The sequence below is a fragment of the Euwallacea similis genome, chromosome 16 (assembly GCF_039881205.1).
Source record: "Euwallacea similis isolate ESF13 chromosome 16, ESF131.1, whole genome shotgun sequence".
NCBI lineage: Eukaryota > Metazoa > Arthropoda > Insecta > Coleoptera > Curculionidae > Euwallacea > Euwallacea similis.
The window spans coordinates 2,027,934-2,048,970 of record NC_089624.1 but is presented as its reverse complement, the minus strand read 5'-3'; the positions used below and the strand labels follow the sequence as shown (position 1 = coordinate 2,048,970).

The window sequence follows — 21,037 nt, the reverse complement described above, 5'->3', positions numbered from 1 at the left end:
CATTTTCGAAAAAGATCACGTTAAAGTTTAAGGGAGTGAAATTGTCGAAGAAAATTCTCAGTTAAGACTTATAGCGGCGGGAAGAATTCTTAGTAAAGTTCCCTCAATGACAACACCAAACCGAAAACCATAGCAATTATAAAGTATTTAAAGCACTGCTATTTATCTTTTCCGGAAATTAGATTGCGACTTTTCACTGCCTAAAATTACAATTGAACTACTTTTTAAGAGGTTTGATTAGCTGTTTTATAGATCGATTGATTTTAAAAGTATAGTAATTGTTACTAAGACATTTAAAACGTAAATTCAATAATTTTTTTTTAATGAGAACACATTTTCTAAATTCGAGGTTGAGCCTCTCAGCTTTATTTTAAATTCCCCAAAATCTATGTTTAATTTTACAGATACTTTTCTGTGGTTTTCAATTATTTCTTTTATAAAACTTAGTCGTAAACTTTTAGGGCCCTCCCGTTTGTCTGTTCCATGATTGCGATATGAATTTATGGATATCTGAGGGCGGGAATTGAATGACTGCCCAAAAAAAAAATAAAAACACACAAATTCCCAATTTAAAAACTTTTGCCATGTCTTAAAAAACCTAAGGAAGTTTTGAGTAAAACTTGGTTTCAGAAATCATTTCAATATGAGTTACTTAATGAACACCCTGTACGTACTAATACAGCTTACGTGTAACCATCAATGTCAGGCAGCTTTGATTGTATTGTATTTTATTTGAATCTGCCTTTTGTTACTAAAATTCTTTAAAATTAGATTTGGCTTGTAACATCTTTCATGTAACATTGTTTTTAAGTTTAAAATTGATGACATAATGTTTATTTTACTAATTCTCTCTTCATTAAGGTCATTCATTTATTGCTTTGAAGATTCTAGGGCTTGGTAAGTAAGTATATTGTCATTAGATCACCAACAACTTTCACTCCATGTCTTCATCCTACTAAGGGATGACTCATGACATTTTTCCATAGAATTCCTACGATATACCATTTCAACACTCCAAAATCACATAAATTCACAAACCAATCACTAAAAACTAGCACTCACCCAGGGCCGCTGATGGATGATAAACAAGAAAAAGACAAAACAAAACAAAACTAGAAACAATGGGTGCTGAAAACAATGAAACAACACCTGAACAACACGGCGTATACAACGAAACGTCTAGGCCTACTTTCTGTAAGCAACTGGTATATCTCCTGTTCCCCAGGTATCGTGTTACCTGGTGTTTAATCAATTTCAACCAATCAGGATTGAGGGCGGCGATTTACCTGACGCTGAAGCCCAATACGCGCCCAATGGGCGGATCCCTGGACTTGATTAAAATAATGGAAGTCAAAGTTATGAAAATGCTATTATGGGAGTTAATTATTTGTAAACAAGCCCTAATTGCCTTAAATATATTAAACGGGCTTGTATGAATCGCTCGATTAAGGTTAAGGGGATATTGATATAAATTTAATAACGTCAATTTCTTCTGTAATGATAAATGGGCTAGTTTCTCCATTGAATGGAATATAAGGTATTTCCATACATGCTGCCTTTCTTGATGACTAAATTTTCTAGCAAATGGTGCTTTTAATAATGTCGTAAATTCATCATGCTTTCTGATATATGGCCTTTAGTGGTGAAAACATTTAAGGCATTCAGAGTAATATTTTAACTTGTGAAAAGTAATTAAGTGGGATAAAAATATTAACCGTTATGGGTTAGAGCAGGAGAAATGAGTTACAATAATTAATTAGAAAACCTTATTTACTCATTCCTGCTATAGAGGGATTCTCGAGTTTAATGAGATCAACACAGAACAGTGCTCTTTTTGATGATAACTAGTTACAAGCGAGACCAAAAATTGCATAATCGCCAAAAGTAGCAAAACTTAATGTTGCAAATTGGAATTTTAATTATTTTCTACAACAGCCTTTTTCTTCATTAATATTAAAAACAGAACTAATTTATTAAGGAAAATTTCACAATGAGTGATCAAGCAAATAAGCTCTAATGAATATCTTTTATAATATCTATTTAATTTATGTCTAAACTGAGTTGAAAAGATTTATTTTTGCAGTGTTTCAGCTAAGGCTCGTCCACAATGGAGATTTCGTAGATGGTAAGAAATGCGGGGTCGGTTAAATGAAAAAAATTGCCCAATTTGGAGTCCTACAAAATTAAGCTTAGGAATGTGTGCTCTGAGTACTTTCACGGATGTACGGGAAAAATGAATATTCCGATTTTTCTTTTTCTTTCTCTACTAGTTAACTCTACTCCGTAGAACATACATAGAACAGTCCGATTAACTTCTACGGATCCATGTGTTGATTAACTTTTGTTCGGCCTTAATTCATGTTCCAACAATAGGTATCAACAAAGAATTTTTTTAGGAACAGTCAGTCTCCTTTTTTCTGAAATACCGCAAATATTTTTTCCATTGAGCGCTATGCGGAATTTCCATTTTTTTCAGCCAATAAATGTTTTAACTTTTACTTTTTTTCAGTAATTTGTATTAATCTGAAGGTAACCGTGATTGGTTCCGTTTATTTGCGAACTATAAATCTGAACTAAGAACTTTACAAACTGAAAAAGGAGGCAGCGATGGAATCTTTATTTTTTAATTTAACGTGCTTTGCGGTTTTTTTGGGATATACAGTATTATTCAGTTCATTGGTACTCACCCACTGTTCCAGCATACTTTATAATTTATAGCACATATGGAGTGTTCGACGGTCGATGGCACGTTAGGCGCTTACAAAAAAATAGTTCTTCAAATAGTAATTCTGAAAAATTGGTCAATTAAGTAAATGGCATCGGAAATTTACTAATATTCAGGATGTTACATTTCAACTAATTTCAAGGCCATTTGCTTAATTGGCCAAATTTTTCTAACAATTATTTTAAATATCTAGTAAAATTACAACTACCTATCCTCTTATTGGCTTAGGTCAGGTACTCACAGAGTTTGGCACAGAATATGAATCATCAAGTACTTGAGAATGAAGGTAAATTTAATCAGCAGTTTATGTAGGTAATGATTTTTCTGAAGACGAATATTCAATTGAAATATTTCAATAGAAAAAATGAAATATAGAGAAGATGCCGTATTTCCGAATTTTTAGTTAATTCGATAATTGATTATTTATCGCGGTAACATTAATTCCTGAAAATTAAAAGCAAAACAAATCTACGTAATTTAAATTTACCTTGAACTATCATCAACGTTCTTATTAAGCAACATTAAGCAAACTGCTCAAATAACGTTTTGTTCATTCCATGTTTCGAGACAATAGTTCTGATTAAAATGGACAATTTACACTGGACATGTGTCCAGATGGACATAAAGGTAAAAATAACGACGGTACCACTAATCAAACCAAACTTTTTATTAAACAACAATTGCGCTAATTTCGGACAAACCCGCTTATATTAAAAAGTCCCGGCTTAATTTTGACCATCGCATTAGAGCCGTATCGAAATTAACTGCTCGTCATTAAGGCGATTCTCATTTTTATATTGTGAAGCTTATTTGAATGTACGGGAGTAATACAATTTTATTTCCAACAATGGACACTAATGATGTTAATATAAAACCAATTAGGTTGTGGCGTAACACGGCCCGGTTACTTGTTATTAGATGGATGCCTAGCAAAGCCGCTGATTTTATCTCTAAAGTAGACACGAAAAAAGCTCGTTTAGACGGGTTCTTCATGGCAACTACCGTGGGCCCACACAAAATTATTTATGTGAATAGAATTTTTACTATACTAATAACTTTGATACATAATCATTTAAAGGGATTACCGATGACGTGAATGAGTTTTCCGTCATTCATTACGTATTACAAGTTGAATATGTTAATAACGATGTTGGTTTGAATTTTGCCGTATCTTATCTAATTCGACATGACGCACATACAGAGTGTGTACATTAGAGCTTACACATGTCTAACTCTCAAACGCTTTCAATTCGCGTCAAGCCGCGTCTTCATTCTTAAACTCAGTTAACGCACGGGATCAGAAATAGTAGTACAGGTACAGAGTACAGCTTGAACATGTTTGTGTATGTATGATGACCCGTTGAAAATTCTTACTGATGGGTATGCACCATGGTAATTGGAATTATTCTGCATGTCCTGCATAAATTTCGCGAAGAACGGTCAGAAAACGAATTAATTACGGCCCTGTAAAAGTATCAAAGTTAATTTTCTTTTGCTGACGCGTTAGAAATTTTTGCTGACCGGTATGCACGATGATAACTGAGGCCGTGCTACGTGATCTGTAAAAATTTCGTCAAGATCGCTATGTAAATGATTTAATTACGGTCCTGTGAAACGTTCCAAGTTAATTTTCTTTGCCGACCCGTCAGAAACCTTTGCTAACGGGTATGCAATGGTAATTGGGGCTATTTTACATGTTCTGTGTAAATTTCGTGACGATAAGTCAGAAAATTAGTTAATTACGGCCCTGTAAAACAGCCAAATTAATTTTTTTTTAATATTCTTGCTACGTATTTTTAAAAAGCTACGCTGCTTAAAGGCCTTCCACATCCTGATTCAACCATGTAGAAAAAATTGCATTTGGTTCTTCTGACCATTCAGCTGCTCCTAGCATCATAAGAACAACTGGCCCACTACAAAGTTAAGGTCCTTGATCACTGGGCACAAAGTACATCTTTGTGCTTTGGTCAGAAGAAAAAAAAACAATGATATTCGTCGCTTTACATAAATATCATGTCTGTGACATTTCAATTTGATTTCATACTCAGTCACTTGCTGTTTTATTGACTTTATTTCACGTTTCTTATGCGACTTTAGCCGCACTTAATGATATCTTGTGGCACTAACGCCATGGCTACAACGCAAGCCATTCGCGGTTGGGTACCTTTTACTGCAGGAAAACGTGCTTAGTTTCGACCGATCTCCTGTTCCATTATAGATGTTAAATTGGATGCATCATTGGATCATTGTATAAATATATTCTTTACCGGTATTTAGTCTGCATGTAATAATCCTTCCCACTGATGCAATTTTGGAATCAAGCTCGGCTTTGTTGCTTGTACCACCTTTTGTTCCTTAAATAAGACCGTAAGAAAAACTGAGATTGTCGATAACTAGCCGTGAAGACTGAAAATCTGAAACATCTCTAATCATTTATGCCAACAATGACCAAAGCCCATATTATAGCTGCCACATAATAAAAACATGTTACGAAGCATTATATAGGGTAATAAGAAGGCTAATAGCATTAGCATGACTATAACTTTTTATATTGGGCAATGTATTTTTGTAAATGACCATGACAGATAGTTAAAAAGGCTCTGCTTTGAACGAAAGTCCCTGCAAGTCAGAGTGAAACAAGACGCGTAGAGAATACGTCTTTTTATGCTACTGATGGTTCACCACTAGACGTAATAGAGTCATTAAGAGGGTAAAATTTTTTATTAATTTAAATACTTTACAAATTATAAAAATCTACTCGCAGTAAGACCATTAAATCCCATTAAAATTAATAAAGTATAGTGTACTCGCATATAATGGGCATTATTACCTCAAGAGTAGTGCGCACGTCGCTTCGCTCGGAATGCAAATTTTCCCATCGGGTATGATAGGTAGTCTTCACTATAAGCTCGTGTAATAATTTAGTAGTCCACTCTTTGATTCATCTAGTTTTTGATGATTGAATCAATTAAATAAGATAGGGTGCCTGAGAACCTATCCAGAACGATGTTTTTGATTAGATAAGGTTAGTGCAAATTCCAGAAAGTTTGTCTAAGAAGTATCACTGGAAACAGTAGGTTTTAATAATGATTTCCGAGGTTTCCACACTGATATTCAAATTTGGTACCTCCTGTACATTCCCAACCACACCTTTAAGATTTTATGTAAATCAGTACTTTTTAGCATACACTTAATTGCTCACTTAAACTGACTGACGTGGAACCTATATGGCCTGGGAATATCATTTTGCAGTAGAGACTCTTGGAAAGCCATCCTGAAATCCTCAAGATATCCATGATAAAAATTTCGAAAATATGCAAAAATAGTTATTACAATCATTTGGAAATTTGCGGCAAATTTTACATTTTTAGTTCTGTTTTTTGCTTCAACCGACGGATTTGGATCCTACTTTGAACTTTCGTAGATAATAGGTTTGTTCGTTCCAACGGGAAATAAACTCAAATTTGGATAATCAGAAAGGGTTTAAACAATTTCCATCTGGTATAGTGCCCTTCATTCTGATTGTTTTTAATGGTTCGCAATTGGTTTTCCCCTTTGTTGGAACGGTCACAATATATCATTTCAAGGCTAAGGTTTGTGTTCATATTCAAGCCTGAAATCTGATATTTAAGGCCTATTAAATCCTTTAGCGGCCGTTATGCATATGGAAATTTTATTAGACGGACTCCGGGGAACACATGCATTTGCTTTGATTATTTCTTGTTTATTACAAACGGAGTTTAATAGAATTACATTCTATCACGGTCGACTTCATCTGTGGCTCTTTAGCTTTTAGGCTTTCTACCATGTGTTTACAAGTTAGTTCAGGTTAGAGGGATATTATAGCTGCTTATTTTTTACGCGATTATGAATCTATGACACAATCACGACTACAATAATTAAAGTTTTGCTCTTTGATTTGTTAATAAAATTAGTTATATAATTGTCGGTTTGATCAACAATCATCATAGGAAACCAAAAAATTGTGCTGCGGATTAAGTGAAGCGACGCCATCTTTAAAGGCTTGGAGAGGCCTTATGAAGGTTTGAATAATGGAGTTTTGGCCTCTTGCAGTTTCTGAAATTCTCTATAACAAATTAGAAAAACGAAAAATTGTCTTGGTCTGTAAGACCTTCTTACTGCATTTCTTCGAACTCGCAACAAATGCATAATTTATTGTTAAAAACCCTTGATGTTTTTTTACAGTTTCGTCCGTTACATCACACTGAAATTCTCACTCTTTAGTGACGGATAATACCTCCCTGAATTTAACAATGGTTAGAAAAAGTAATTTTAATCTGATGAATAACTTTTACGGAAAAAATTTAATCGAACGGAAAGGCGACGATCGGAGTGTAAAATTGATACGCAGAGATGTAAAATAAAGTCGTTGTTTTCTTAAATACTTCGATTCGAATTAATCTTCTTTTTACCATTTAAAATTGTGTTGGTTTTGAATGCAAAGCTACCTACCTCACAGTCAATCGATTTGCGTTTTTTGGTTGCTCCTAGGTGGCATTAATATAATAGTGTTTGTTCTTTCCTTTATTTAAAATTTAATTAGACACATAGCTTTTTATCATACTTGGCGGGATAAAAATACTTGGATATGGGAAAACCCAATTGTGCCATTCCCATAAAAATGCCGATTAACATGTGGGGTACACAAATAAATTATTTATGTGCTTATAAGTTACAAGTTAAAAATTTAATCGAAGCACCGTTTAAAGCTAAATCAGCTCCAGTTTCTCCTATTTGGAGTTCCAGGTCACTCGGGACTCGAAGTCAGTGAGTCAGCCAGCGCTCTCGCCCTGAGGGTGCCTAGTCGAGACCGAGTCGAGACCGAAACCAGCAGGTGAGCCGAAGCTCCAGAAGCATTGAAACAATGCGACGCCCTTCGAAAGTTCTCAGTTATTTGGAACAGTTTCAATGCGAAAACTATCCCTGATGCGCCGTAATTGAAGAGGATGAAACACTGAGCATTCGATCCCATAACGTAAGCATTCTTTCCCACAATCGATGGCGTGTCTGATCTACCAAATTTCCACATAGTTCTACCTACGACTGTGGCTAACAATGAGCTTAACAAATCGCCTTAAACATCGAGGAAGGCGCATTAAGTTTTAGTTTCACCGATTGAATGAACAAAGGAAGGCAAACCTAACTAGTGAAACCGTAATCGGGATACAATTTTCTCGTGTTGAATCAATCTCGATAATGGCAGGATGATTTCAGAGAACGCGTGCATCGTGCGGTGGAAAAGCAAATTAAAAAACCGACAAACGTTGTCATTTTCGTAATTACCTAAATAAGATTTTTATTGCTATTTTCTCTGCGAATGTTGATTCTAGTTATTACTTAAGTTTGTGCATACAATCAGTTTAAGTCTCGTTGTGTTAAAATTGCTTGCAGGAGACGTGATTCGGATTACGTCTCCGATTTAAAATTGGTTTGGGGAAATTACTCTTAAAAATCGAAGTCATTTATGTAAAAAGACAGAAGATGTCGGCTTCTGAAAGGTAATCCGTGGACCTTCGCAACATCAAAAAATCCGCTTCAATTGTAAATGTTAATCGCAACATCTAATACTTCTTTGTTCGTGCTAATTAATAATAATGAGAGATAATTTCATACGGTAAAAGAAACCTATTTGCATACGCACACCAGAACTAAATTTAATTTAAAACTTAACAAGAAGGAAGTCGCGTGCATTCCCGCCATAAAGCACTAACCAAACACAGAATATAGCTAATTTTATTAGGTTTCCCTCGTTTTCGGATTAAAATGTTTTCGTTCCAAGTCCTCCAAATTCGATTTCTGACTAACTTCAGGTATTAGGAGTATTTTATTAATGTTGACACGCAAATGATTGCTGCATCGCTCGTAAGCACGCTATTCGAAGCAATTTAGTTTTAAATCAGATATTTGTGTATTAGGGAACAACAATTTGGCTTGAAAATAAATATAATAATACAGTGAATATCGGGATCGCTCTTTCAGTTTTGAAAATGTTCAAAGAATTTAACTGATTGTTTTTTTTTCTACGTAAAGATAGTATTTCAATCTAACATTGAACGATTTTGTCGGTCTGATAATTAGAATGTTTAGCGTTAAAAGGAGGACTAAGCATGGCTAAAACTCTCCCCGCTTTCCAATAATATTGACTCGTGGGTTATGAGAGTGACTTCCTACCAAATGTCTTGTTCCGTTTGTGAAGGCTTGCAGATCTCATCCAGCGAGAGTCCAGCAAATGCACATTAGTGCAGGCACTTTCCAAGGAGTATGATATATTAATCGTGAGATCTTTAAGAGAAAAAATCTCATGTTTATCACTGATGAGACTAGTGTTCTGCAAATCGTGAAATATTGAAATTCTCTGAAGATCCACGAGTTTTCACATATTTTAGAGGATTTTTGGATTCCTTACTTTTGCAACCGTTCGCAAGCTCTCTAAAAATTCCCAAATTTAATTAGTTTCGAGGGACGTCAAAATGCGACAGTTTTTTTGCTTTTATTGTCCAAAAGAGATGTACAAACTTCTTGGAAATCACCAAATGAAACAATAGTATTTTAAGTCTACTAGGTGTCTTGTTTACAGCAGAGATTTTTTTCATACACGATTTTTTTAGGGTTTTATACGCATTAACGTTACAAGGCCGATAAGGAGCATTATAATTAACTCACGTATGTTATTCACGTATCAGTCGAGTATTGTCCAACATTTTTCTTCACATCACCGCGGCCTTTTTGCAAAATAAATTCGTGATAAAGAGGTTCTAATATACAATATAGCGCATTCCGTTTAACTGTTTAGGTGAAAAGTATATTTTTAATGGTGAACTAGGTGAAAAATGTGAAATTTGATATTCATACACGTTACAAAAAATGAATAAGTGGCAGTACAGAATTCTTTAAATAAAATTGAAAATTTGGAATTCCAAATTACATAGAGAATACTAGCAGAGGCGTTATGGGATTAAGTTGCATGAATGCTGTACCGAAAAATAAATAATATAGGTTAGCAGTAAATCATCTGATAAAGTGGTATAGCGAGGGCCTTAACGGCAGCCGTCCGTTAAGAACTGTTTATCATGTCTATTTTAAAATATGTTAAATGTCAACAAGAGTACGGCGTAGCGATATTAACTCTTTAAACCGTAAGCACGTGTAAAGTTTGATTTACTAATCTCAAAAAGCTTTGTGTGCTAAAATGATGGATTTTACGCCATAAAAAAGTATGTGCAAAAAGCTAGACATTTTGTCCTTGGCGAAAACAAATCAGGCATCCGTCCTCTGTCCTTTGTCACCACCCAAAATTAGTATTCTCTGTTCGCTAATATATCAATTATAGAGTTAAAAAGTGTGTTTTTCAAAATCGGCTTAACCTTGATCTGTTTTTAATCGGATCCGAATTTGGTCGACAACGGACGGAAGTACCCACCTAACGATTTTTCGGCAACTTAAGGGTGGTCTTCAATTAGTCACCAGGCGCCTCTGCTATCTTGGTGAACCCGGCTTAATGACGCCGGATGACAATTTCATCAGCAGAATAAAGAAACCGCTATTAAATATTATAATTAAAGGCAATTTCTTTGTCGTTTCTAATGTCCTGGGAATCGTTGGCAAATTGCCGATGATATCGGGGCCTACGGGGAAAAAATTGTCACCAGCAACGTCGCTTTTTGTACGAACTAAACGGGTAATTGCTAAAGAAACTCCATAAAATTATCTTGCAGTGGCGTAATTGTTTAGCAACTTTTGTTAAATCGCAAAATGATTGGAGATGATAAAATTAAATTGACATGCAACATGATGAGCACTAATTAAAAGTTACTTAGAGTTGAAAGATAGAGGTAATAACACACAAGTAACTGTGAAGATTAGAAAAAACTTTGGGAAAGAAGCTCAGGTTAGTTCAAGCTCAAGTTGAAAGTCACAGTTAATAACACCCTGAACATTTCTTCTTTTGTTTAGAGCAGTTCTATAGGTCACATTACCATGAACTAGATATCAATTAATGTGGAAAAAAACCTTTTAATTTTTATTTTCACCTTTTCTCTGTATATATTCTGTGCTATTAGAGCTCCTCAAAAATCATTTAAAAATGTAACGCGTCAGTTTAAAAACTAACCACAATCGATATTTCGGTCCTTACAGAAAATATTATTTGTAAATATTCAAAAACCGTCAATTTTTCAAGGAGGACATTTTTGAAGTCGATTTTCTATTAAATTGCAAGCACTCTCTACTGGGGGTGGAAACAACTGCTAAAATCTTAAATGAGAAGATCGTTCGTAAACGAGAAGAGTTATTCCTCATTTGAAAGGTCTTTTCATTATCTTTCCAAATGTACCGGTTTTTTTTATTGAGAAATCATGTCATCGAAAAGTCATATTTAAACCGTAAATAAACTTAGGCATCAACTGTATTGTACAAAAATTGTTTATTAATGTTTTAAGTGTTCAAAATAAGGTGTGTTTTCAAATTCCACTTTAACATTCACAAAAACTTCTACTTCAATTTTTCTACCCGCAGCTGTAATTCCTCTCTTCAGTCCCTCCAAATCTTGTGCTAGGTTTTATAAACAGATTTAATTACTCCCAGACAAAAAAAAATCCAGAGGAGTTAAATCGGGAGATGGCGGTGGCCATTCAATTGGTCCTCTTCGACCAATCTATTTGCCAGAAGACCTATCGTGTAACTACTATCTAACAGGAAAAGAAATAGGGGGCTGGAGCTCCATCTTGTTAAAAATGAAGAAGATTTTCTTGTAAATTGTCATTACCAGTCTTTAACTCGCAAAATAAAAGTTATAATAAGAAAGAATAATTTGACAAAAAACTCAAGAATTCCATTATCCTTTTTTAATCTAACAGTTTTATTCTCACTGTTTTTTCTACAAGTAGAATATTTAAATAAATGTATTTACAAACACAAATAAACAAGTCAAAATCAAAATAATCACTTGTAGTTTATAAAATCCAGCTTCAAGATTTGAAAAGATTGAAGAGAAGAATTACAGCTGCGTGTAGGGAAGTTCAAGTAAAAGTTGTTGTGAATGTTAGAGTGGAGTTTGAAAACAGACTTTATTACTCTTTAGAAAATAACGAACAGCATTTCGAACCCTTAAAGCATGAATAAGTAATTTTTCCACAATACAGTTGAAGCTTGGTTACGATTTGAACATGATTTTTCTAAAACCTCTCAATGAAAAAAATCAGGTACGTTTGGAAAAGTAATTGAAAAACCTTTAAATGAGGTATAACTCAATATCTCTTCCCACTTAAGATTTTAATGGTTGTTTCCACCCCTACTAGAGAGTGCACGCAATTTAATAGAAAATTGACTTACCCTTGCAAAAATCGACGTGTTTTTGCCTATTTACATATTTTCTATAAGACTGAAATATTGAGGGTGGTTCGTTTTCAAATTGACACGCTATACATATACGATAGCTTAGGCATGTTGAAAATCTTGCCAGTTCAACAGACAGTATGCTCCGCAGTTTTAGGGATAGTCAGGAATCAGTAAAACTCATTAAGGGATAAGTAGTAGTAGGGTTCCTTACTCAGCAGAGAGTACTCTCCGCTACTTTTGAATTCGCTGAGAATCAATACGGATAAGAAAACAGAGTAGAGATGTTCCAAAACTTTTCCAGTTCAGGAGAAAATATTTTTCACTGCCCTAGTGGTCATCAAAAATCTGTGGAGCCAAGGAATTGAGTAGATAAGTTTGTCTACTCAAATCCTTTGCTGTCTACCTTGTAGTACCTTGAGTGTCTACTTGAGTAAAAAGATTGGCTACTCGAGAACCTGCGGAATCCAAGACAGGACACTCTTGGCTAAGAGTCGTCCGGGGTCAAAAAGGAATATCAGGAGGAGGATGTGATTGAAAACCTTGTCGCCTCAGGCGAGAATACTAGTAGGTTGTAACTAGTGCTTTTTTCACGTGCCTACGGAGCTTAAATCCAAACAATTAATAATTTCAAAGAACACAGCCAATACCAACGAGCGTACCCTTACAGGAATTTAATCCGGCTGCTCTGGCAATAAATATGCGGACGCATTAATTTGTTTCTCTCCTCCTTTGAGTCATAAAAATCCTTTGTCTAGTCGTGCCGACATTAAATGTAGAATAATTGGCATCGACCCTAAGGGCGCACCACATTGTTTCGTATACCTTTACTTGATTAAAATTTATTACCCAACTTTTGTTTTTATTAGTACGCTGACTAACCAATTAAAGATAATTTGTTTTTGCACTCTAATTGGTTACTAAATGGGTTAACATTTATTAGTAAGACTTTTCGACTGAACCCATCGGCAACGAAAGCGCCACCAATTAAGGTGAAGAAATGGTCTTTGTGTGTTTGACCCCTGCGCCATAAGGAACGTAAGAAGGGCATACACTCCATGAGTCCCGAGACTAAAAATTGTTTCCACACTGTGTATGTACTATATGAGATAATTGTAAAACTATACCACGGAAAGCTTTGAGAATAACAACAGGAGTACTGCCAATTGTTCTGCTGGTACTAGATCATGGTACCAACCATGGTACCATCCACAAATTAAAAGGACCTTATTTTCCTTGGAAGTCGTACCTTCTGCATTATATGCGAACTATCTTACTTACTTAATCTTCTTACTTATCTTACTTATACTTAAATCTTACTTATCTTAATTTTTTTAAAACTAACTTCGAATACCACAATGAATTCCACCCTTTCTGAAAGTTAGACGTTGTTAATTTTCGGCAAAATTTCGATGCTGAGAATGCAGATATTTTGTAAAAGAAACAATCAGAAATGCGTCGAAAAACCACTAGGGAGGACCACAATGCCAATTCTTCAATATTCAAACGGCTTGAAGTGGGTCGACCTCTGAAAATGAAAATCCCTGGAACTGCAGTCACTTTAGGTAGTCTTAAGAATAAAGCGATTTGTCCTTTAGTGCTTGATGAACTTACAATTGTTGAAATTTGAGTTTTTTCTTTGATTTGAAGTTGAACTATTTTAATAATGATTACATGAATAAGAATATAAATGTAGAAAGAAGAACAAAAATATAGTCTTAAATAGAGGGCAATTCGGGAAAAATGCACTTGCAAAAGGTTTTTTTAAATTCTTATGTAATAGTCAATACTAGCGTAAATATTTCAGGTTACTTTTGAACATTTTTACATAATTAGAAGGTTTATTTTATAGATTGCCTGCGCTGCTAATAATCTTCCTTAATGAGTAACCTAATCTGTCTCTAGCTTTTTTATAATAGCTTATTAATTATTACTCTGTGCTGACGTATTATACGTATAAAGTACTGTTAGCCAGCTCAGCTAATCAGCTCAAGCGAAAGCTAATAAACATATTTCTTCAAACCTTCAAAACAGTTTTGCATAGATAATAATTCCGTCGAAAATGATTAATAGGGTCGTATATTGCATTTTCTTTAATCTAATATATTTTTATTGTTTTATGTTTAGGCTTGTTCTTGGCAACATATGGTCATAAAGCATTAAATTACTTAATTGAGGCGATACGACTGGGTACCTCTTGAAGATGTCTTACTGGAATGTCACCATAGGTTCTCTTGTTGCCAGGGATTTGCTGACACTACTATACAGGGTGTCATTTAGGTACGTGGTCAAGCTTCAAGGGGTGATTCCTTGGGCGGTTCTAAGACGAAAAGTTCGTATAAATTATAGGTCTGGTAATGTTTTATTTTCAAGATATCAAGTGTAATTTTTCTTTAAATAGTTATATATGAAAGAACTCCTAAGTAACAAGAAGACGCTAAGTAAAATTGGTGACAGTTTTTAATGTAGTACAAAGGAATCTTTTAAGCTAGAAATTGTTTGTCTCTTTTTGCTAGTGGCGTACACAGGGGTAACGCCGGAACTTTGAGCAATTTTTTTAGTAAAAACCATTTAACAATAAGTAAATGCCAAAGTTCAACAAAATCGGCTAAACCATTATTAAGATTTCCACGAAAACACGATTAGAGAAAAAGTTTGACACCCTTTATTTTGAAAACGAAGTACTTATTACCGAACCTATGTTTATTTAAACTTTTCGTTTCAAAATCACCTAAAGAATCACCTCTTGAAATTCGGTCACGTAGTTAAATAACACTCTGCATGTTCAGGTCCCAAAGAAGTAGTTAAGGGTCACCGACCGGTGATATCCAAAAGCAAAAACCGACCGAGGTATTTACCGTAAGTTAGGTACTTAAATACTAAGTTTTAAAGAAAATGCATTAAAAAAACATTCAATAAACAAAAAAAAGTTACACAATTCGTTTCTTTAATATCGCGTGTGCCATCAACGGGCTTTTATTACGGCATTCAAGCATCTTTCGATGCTTGAAGTAAATTGTCACAATTAAACATTTGCAATTGTCCGAATTATCCCGGGGCGCAGCTCCAACACCTTTCAGCTGCTCAGTTGACTTGCAGCACTTCTGGATCTTAATTGTCTGCTTAGCATGACCGAGACACGTTCGATGGGGTTGAGATCTGGAGAACAAGCAGGCCAATGCTAGACAGTATCTTTTTTAGTGATTCGCTGGAAAAACTTCTTTCGTTCCCGATTTTGAAGCTTTGTTGCGGGTTGAAAACCAACAATTTCAAACCTATCTGATAACTCCGCTAATAAGGGTTAGTCGTGTTCCCACCTACCCTACGGACATTTAAGTGTTAATCCTCCAAAACTCCGACCGTTCGCTCGTACTTCATAAATGTAAGACCTAAGCTTCTTTTTCAAGAAAGACCCCTGATTCATCATCTCCCGGTGATGCAGACTAGCCCATGTTCCCCCTTGTGTCTCTCGAACGTCTCGTTTCTGAGAAGTACTCGAACTCGCGGTACTCGAGGGGGGATAATCATGGTGATACGGGCGAACCCGCGTTTCTAAGTGTGACTTCCGCCTCGGTCCGTTCACTTTCTGATTTCTGGTCTGACTCCCCCAAATTTTACGGTGTTATTTCATGGCGGTCACTAGCGACCGTGAGCTTTCTCGAAGATGAAGCACCTACATCGCCACTTGGACGCTCCAGATTTTTTGCGGTAAACGCAAATAAAATTAATTAATTCAGTTTCCTGAAATACACAAATAAAATGACCATTTCAAATATGCTGGTCATCCGGAGCGTGAAAAAAATTAAAATAAGCAGTGAGCATTGCATTAATACGAGATCCTGTTCGAATAGGGAATATCGCCTCGTTTTAAGATTAATCTGAATTAGGCCCACCTGAACTTCTAATAAATGCAAATAAATCATTCAACTTCGGTGGATAATTACTCTTCCTACCTACCGCTAAGAAAAGTAACGGAAAGCATTTCCAGTTTTTAGGTAATTCAATTTTGACTTATTTAAGCATGTAATAAATTAACCAAAGAAACAGACGAAATCTTAAAGGAAATGAACACCGAAAAAACTATATAATTACGTGGTACCATTCTAATTTAAGCCGAAAAACAATGTTGATTTAGTTCATTGATTTATCGGTCTGGAAATATATTGTTTTATACGGGTCTGATTCGATTTGCTTCAGATATAACGAGGTATTGTCAATAAGTGGTTAAAGTCAACAAAACGACAAAAAAAGCGTTGGGTCATGCTCGAATCTAATATCTTGGTAATGAACTTGTGGTTAGCTCAACCGGAACCCCAGAAAAACTTTTTAATTAGAGAGAATTTTATAAGACTGTTGCAGCTCAATGCCTCTCTGTAATTGGACGGTAGTCAGATGTGATTTTAATTACTTATTTCATCTCGCGGATGTCTCTGTTTTATGATCAACACATTGTAACCCAGAAAAGCTCTTAAAATATGATAAAAAAAAACCATTTGGTTGATCTTTCGCTTTTTCTCAACGATGTCCACGTCCTTGAAGAATCAAATTATAACTGGGATGATGATGAGATGAGGCTGCGAAGTACGTTGCATCGACTAAGTAATAGTCGAAATTGTTCAGCTTTAATAGGGAACTTTTTTCTTTTTTGTTCATTTAATACAGGCCAAAACAGGTTCTTTAAGTAATGAATGTTCACATTAATTATTTTCCCGCAAATCTGCGCATCGGCTGGACGGAAAAAGCAATATTTGAAATTCCTGCAGACTAAATGAAAGAATTCCAATTGAGATTTCTACAAAGTGATGCAAACTGGTTATGACTCTATATTGAAGACCTCAGACCCGTTTTCTTCTGCCTGGGACCAGATTGTTGAATCTGGGGAGTATAACGCTCCAGAGCAATGACGTCAAAATACCGAGAATTGTGACGTCCTACATGGCTGGGTAGTGTTGACCGAGCCACTTTGACGTCATTCGTAGGGAACGTTCTAAGGTCCAAGTATTTGGCCGTTTACAGAATCTGACTCCAAGAGTGCACTCTGGAATATAACTAGTTTTCTCGATTCTGTTGGATATGTCTGATTGTGTGTAGTAGTTCAAAATTGCGGATTTGATATCCATAATCACTGCAATGTCTGGCACATTTAGAAGATAAAACTATCTTAGTCCTTGCTCCCCTCCATCATCAGCCTATTTTGCAAGAATTTTGAGACACCTCACCGCATTCACTCGAGTCCAGGAGGAGTTATTTTGCCGGACCGAGTCCTGTAAACTTTCTTTTTCCATTGCGCTAGCGGAAATTACTTCTCGCGTGTAACACGCTGCTTACAATTATCATAACGTAATATACTATTACCGCACCCGATTGCTGAACGAATGACGTGAAGCAGATGCATTATCGCACTCAATAGCAATGGCTATCCTGACTAACTGCAATCAGCATACGGTAAAGTATTACTTTCCGGCACACATGTTAAGTAAATTGTTTCACCTCACAAATGAATATTTTAAAGTGGCTTTTTCTTTGAGGTATTATTATGGCATTCCTATAGGATTTACAAAATCATTTACTAATGAACTCCATTAATGCACGATTTTATCGTCAATCACTAACAGTGCGCTGTATGTGAGTCGCGTAATTGGTACCTGTGGTTTCTTCAGGAATCATGTTCGACATTAGAATCTCGGACACAAATGCAAATGTAAATAGTGTGACTTTTTAATTTCGAAACTTCAAACGTTTATTATTTTATTGTTTTCCGGATTTCTTGCAACGTAATCAACGGAAGAATGTTCTAACTAAAACGTGTATTAATTGGCGATTAAAATCTCGACTTCTATGGTAGCGAAAAATGTCTCGATTGTTGATCGCCATTATTTTTCATTAAATAACTATTAATGTATGCTCGGGTGAAAAAATATTATTTATTGGGAAAGCCATAATCGTGGCACCCCAGGATCCGAAAACTTGCAAATATTTGTTTCAGGCATACAGTGACTCCAAGGTAAGGATAACCAGTAAGGGGATGGCGTAGAAAGTAAGAGATTGATTAAATTAGAAAAAAAGGGGATTTAGTTATTAATTAATATACAGGGTGTAACATGGAAATATTTCAGAGAGTGATAGTATCCTAAAAAAATAATAAAAAACTGCTAATTGACCGTTGTTGTAGAATTTGCCAAAATATCTATCGATGCAAAGTAAAAATGTAAAGGAGTTAAAGAGAAAATCCGGCTCAGTTATCAACTATCTGAAGCAATTCGTAACATTTAATCAAATTTCTGAAAATAAAAATAAATCTAAACAAAAACAAAATTATAAAAACTATTGAAAATGTTCTTCTAAAATGTGAATATTTGTCACCCTGTATATGGAAAATGGTGCGTTTTTGACCATGGGTCTATAAGCATTTTTAATTTTTTTTGCAGAGTACTCTCAACCCCTGAAATATCTTCAAGATGATATGTTACACCTGGTACAAGTAATTTTATTAAAAAGAAAAAAAATGATTTGAAATTTTTACAGTTTTAACTATTTTCGCACATGCCCCGGGGGAACTTCGATTTTCGTTTTCCTTTAATAATTAAAAAACTACTCATCGCAGGAAGATGAATATCTAGACATAAGGATAAAATATAGAGAGCCAAACAGAAAAATTAAACAGTTAAAAATGACGAACTATATACAGTGTGTCCATGGATAAGTGAAACGCCTCTTGCAAAAGATTCTCGATTCAAATTTTGGTTTTTCGAGGTTTTCAGATCATGATTCAGTCACTACCTGGAACTCGCATACTCTGCCAAATTTTTCTTTTAAATAGGAATTATGAATTCATTTATTTACGTTTAATGCAAAATAATTTTTTCTTCGGGAACCATCACCGGCAGTCGGCGGAAAAAACATTAACTGAGTTGTGTATTAATGGGTCGATTAATACCTTCATTACTTAAATAACTATAATGTATGGACCAATATAGTTTCTGGATAAAAGCAAATCTCAATGTTTGTTCTCATCTCGGACAACTGGAAGAGTGATTAAAAGCGCCGCGTAATTCTAGAAGGTGAAAATTAGTAAAACGGAGCGCTATGAAGAAGGATCACATAACAGAAATCGTTATATTTTTCATATCACTGAAAATCGACAAAATAATTAAGAAAAACAAACATCTAAAAGTCTATATTCGCCATGACTTGTTAAATTAATTAAATCCTTATATTTACACAATCTTATAGAACCTAAAAAATTACCACTACAAACACAAAGTTTATGCCCAATAAACGTCAATGTTTAATTCTTTTCATTTCGTTTTATAGTTCGAAAGCACTCCGTTAAAAAGGTATGAATTAAAATGCACAAATAATGTCAAAAAATAATTTTCAGGTTTAACAAATGATACCTCACCTAACTACTTTGAATATATTTACATAATTTTTGAGTGTTGAACAAGCTTCGGCGCCATATAGATCATAAATTATAATCTGTTCTTGTAATGAAATTTAAATTAACCATCGCCAAAAGGGATCATGGATTCTAATGTTTTAATTAGGCCACCAATGTTTTTTTTTTTTTTTTGGATAATTCAATTAGTTGTTTTTTCAGCGCAGTACTCTTGAAAAGATTCAATAATGAGGGATTGTCCAAACCAACGGCAGGTAGGTGAACTGAAATTCATGTGTGAACCTTAGATTTAGTCTATAGAGATCTGTCTGGGCTCAAAAATCATAACAGAAGATTATAGATGCATTAGTGAATTAACTACAAGGGACGCGTTGGGATCCTAAACGAATAAATTATCATAACCCCATATTATAAAAAGGACCATTCTGGGAGATGATTGCGAGAAACCTACTTAGAAAGTAAATCAAATAAAATTTTATATGAGTTAAATATTTTTCCTGCAGGATCGTACTATAAAAAATCTGCTTCGGCCACCGAGGAAAACTCATCGCACGAAGTATAGTGTTATTTCGTTAACTATTTTTCCCAAAACCTCAGAAATCGATCAATATGTGGCAATGTTGTAAAGGCTTCCTAAACGAGTTCCATAATCGACAATTTTTGTCTGCTATAACCAACTTTGTAACTCCAGCCGTTTGATAGCGAACGCACTTAAAAAGTACAGCCTGTATATGTATAGGACGTAAAAAATAAAAAAGATTTTAACTAACAATTTGGATATTGGAATAGGTGAATTTTGGTGCATATATGATCTATTTGCCAAAATTTTGATATAATGCTGCACATGGGACATTTGATAATGGGCGTGTTTCCCTTGGTTTTAACCCAAGAGAGTTAAAACCAGAAGGAGTACTTACTTTATGCGAATAGATTCAGTGAATGTACTTTATGGTATCCATCTTAGAGTGTATCCATTTGCTTTCTAGCAAATGTTTCTTTGGAGAGGGAAACATCCGCCAGAACCAATTAGAATTTTACACTTTCGTCATTAGTACAAGAATTTGCTGGTACCGCTCATTTGTGTATGCGGTTTCCTCCGAAGAATTTGTCTAGGTATCTAACGTTTCAATTGCTTTTTTATTTTATTTATTATTAATTTTTTTCATTGCAAGTGGAAATCTGAAATTAACGCTTTTTCTCCCGATGCATTTCTTATGCACAGCAATAACAGAATCTAGAACGACTCTTGTCCACCGTATTGTACCCCAATGTATAATTCGTCTCCACTACATTTGATCACTTAGGCAAGTCTTGGCGCAACAATCACAAATCACAACAGTTCTTGAGGTACGATATTGTATGGGGAGACCTGAAATTAACGCTTTTTCGCCCGTCGCATTTTTTGCGCGCAGCAATAACAGAATCCAGAACGATTCTTCACCCACTGAAGATATCGAATCGAACAAAAACATTAATAAAGTTTAATTTGATTATAGCGTTTATAATGAAACGAAAACAGAACACCCGTATTTTTCACAACCGGCAAAAACAATCATCAA

The 21,037-nt window shown here is 34.9% G+C and overlaps 1 protein-coding gene across 2 annotated transcripts in view; it reads right to left on the bottom strand.

The window, feature by feature from the left end:
* Window positions 1–21,037, bottom strand: part of LOC136414096 (homeobox protein aristaless-like) — a 65,497-nt gene that overhangs the window by 40,997 nt on the left and 3,463 nt on the right. The window contains exon 1 of one of the 2 annotated variants that reach the window (XM_066397916.1): window positions 1,063–1,199. The exons of the other annotated variant lie outside the window; for it this stretch is intronic. The gene's annotated coding sequence lies outside the window, so the exon portion shown is untranslated. Of the gene's footprint in view, window positions 1–1,062; window positions 1,200–21,037 lie in introns of those variants that run through there. 2 annotated transcript variants of the gene reach the window in all.